Raw genomic sequence first — 2629 nt, forward strand, 5'->3', positions numbered from 1 at the left:
CTGCGGCCGGACCCCCAACTCCTTGCCCTGCGGCCGGACCCCCAACTCCTTGCCCTGCGGCCGGATCCCCAACTCCTTGCTCTGCGGCCGGACCCCCAACTCCTTGCCCTGCGGCCGGACCCCCGGCTCCTTCCCCTTCGGCCGGACCCCCAGCTCCCTACCCTGGCGTTCTAGGCCCCCTAGAATCTAGGGTGTCCCAGAAGGGGCTGTGCCCCGGCTCTGAGGGAGAGGGCAGTGGAGGCCCCGGGGGCCTAGAGCTGGGGTCGCCAGGCTGGGCAGGTGACCAGGGCCCCGTGGGCAGCCGCCCTGGAACCCGGCACTGGTCCTCCTTCCAGTCGCACAGCTGCTTTGGGGCCCCGCTTCCCGGCGGTATGTATCGGAGAACCTCCTCCCCGGGAGTGAATTACTTGGGGGATGGAGAGAGGTTACCCCTAAAAGTACCCATATCTCAGATTTTCAGGAGTGCATCACTGCAACTATGTTACAAGAGAAAACTCAACCCCGAAAGAGATACATGTTAACCGGGAACGGTTCTGGAGTCATTAATTTACAAATACAAATTGGATTCCCATTGCACAGGATTGGAAATGGGATATGTTGAAAAGAGGAAAAGATGGTACTTTATTTGGGCAGGAATCTGCCCTGGAACCTAATGTATTCGGGTAGAACTTGACCTGTTTTTTGTTTGTTTTTTGATTTTAGGTACTAAACAGACAAGTACCTTGAAACAGGAAGATGCTTCTAAAAGGTATGAGAACTACTAGTATTTGGACAGCTGTATTCATTTGACTGTTTACCTCCTATTAATTGAACCATTTTTAAAAACAGTAATGGGTGCTACCTTAAAAGAAAATTATTATGAGAAGGGGAGACCTGGGAAGCATTATAAATTCTCACTTCGACTGTTACAACCCCCTGCTCCACGCTTTCAGAAAACCAGAATCAAGACACTTTTTAGATTTCTAATGAAGGTATGAGTGTCTGTAGAAAAGTGCATATTTTCAGCAAAAAGTTGTCCTGTGCTGTCTCTTGGATTTATCTCTTTGTCACAAAGTTTTCTAGAATAGGAATAGTCTGTGAGGATGAACTTAAAAATACGTTTCTGTGGTATTTTATGAAGTGTTGGCTTTGGCCTTAATTTACTAATTTTTTTTTCAAGTTATTTACTTAGTGTAAGATATGCCAGACCTGTTAGGCCCTGGGGATATAATTTTTAATAGAATAGACACAGTTCCTATTTAGTGGAACAGAGACATACCAATTAAATTATCACAAATAAATACATAATTAAAAATTGTGATAAGCGCTATAAAGGAGTCGGAACTCATAACCAGAATCTAATTTAGCTGGAGGTTGGCAGGGAAGGTGGCGGGTTTTCAGGGGAGGGTTTCTCAGAAAGTAATAATTAACCTCAGTCCTGAAGGCTAAGTAGGCATTCACCAGACAGAGTAGTGAGGGGAGAGACCACCAGCCAGAGATGCAGTGTGTGTGACAGGAAAAGGTTTGGTCGCATAAAGAAAGGAGAGATGTCCAGGGTGGTGTGCAGCATTCTGAGCAAGGCAAGAACGGAGTACAGGAAAAGGTTAGAAAGGCAAGATTCCATTCATACAGTACCTGGTAGGCTGTGAGAGCAATTTAGATTTTCTACGTGCAAATGGGAAAACTTGAATAAAGTGATGAAATTTAAGTTTTAATATGTTAGGGATGGTAATCACCTGGGATGGAGAAATTGGATGGATTTGAGATCTGCTTTGGTGAGTACAGGCATATCTCAGAGATAATGCAGGTTCAGTTCCAGACCACCACAATAAAGCAAGTCATAATCTTTTTTGCTAGTGCAGATCTTGCCTTCAATTTGTAGAAAATGCAACATCTGTCAAGTGCAATAAAGTGAAGCGCCATAAAACGAGGGATGCCTGCATTTCCCCGTAGAGTAGCATGATTATACTGTCTTCGTTTTAAGAAATATTGCAACTGTCTTCAACACTGATCTGACCACAAACCTAAGGAGATTGTCTTATTTTGAGCACTATAAATTGCAGAATATAGACAAGCTGAAATGTATTTTGAGCAGACCATTCAAGATGATGAAACAATTAAAAAGCCATGGGGATAACCAAATAGTTGTTGAGGGGAGTGATCTTTCATAAATTTATTCCAACTATAAAATACTTCCACATTCAATCCAGGTGAATACTTTTAAGCCAGAAAGTAAAGTTTTCAAAAATATAAAATAATTCCACTATTCACACTAAATTTTTTATTTAAAAACTAGAGGCCCGGTGCACAAAAATTTGTGCACTGGGAGGGGGGGGGGGTCCCCCAGCCCGGCCTGTGCCCTCTCGCAGTCTGGGACCCCTCGGGAGATAACGACCTGCTGGCTTAGGCCTGCTCCCGGGTGGCAGAGGGCACGCCCAATCCCTAGGTGCAGCCCCTGGTCAGGCTCAGAGCAGGGCCGATTGGGGAGTTGGGGCGCCGCCCCCTGTCATGCACAGAGCAGGGCGGATTGGGAGGTTGCGATGCCACCCTCAGTCACGCTCAGGGTAGGGCCGATTGGGGGGTTGGGGCACCGCCCCCTATCACACTCAAGGCAGGGTCGATGGGGAGGTTGCAGCACCACCCCCTGTCA

Source organism: Myotis brandtii, unplaced genomic scaffold (genome assembly GCF_000412655.1).
Source record: "Myotis brandtii unplaced genomic scaffold, ASM41265v1 scaffold58, whole genome shotgun sequence".
NCBI lineage: Eukaryota > Metazoa > Chordata > Mammalia > Chiroptera > Vespertilionidae > Myotis > Myotis brandtii.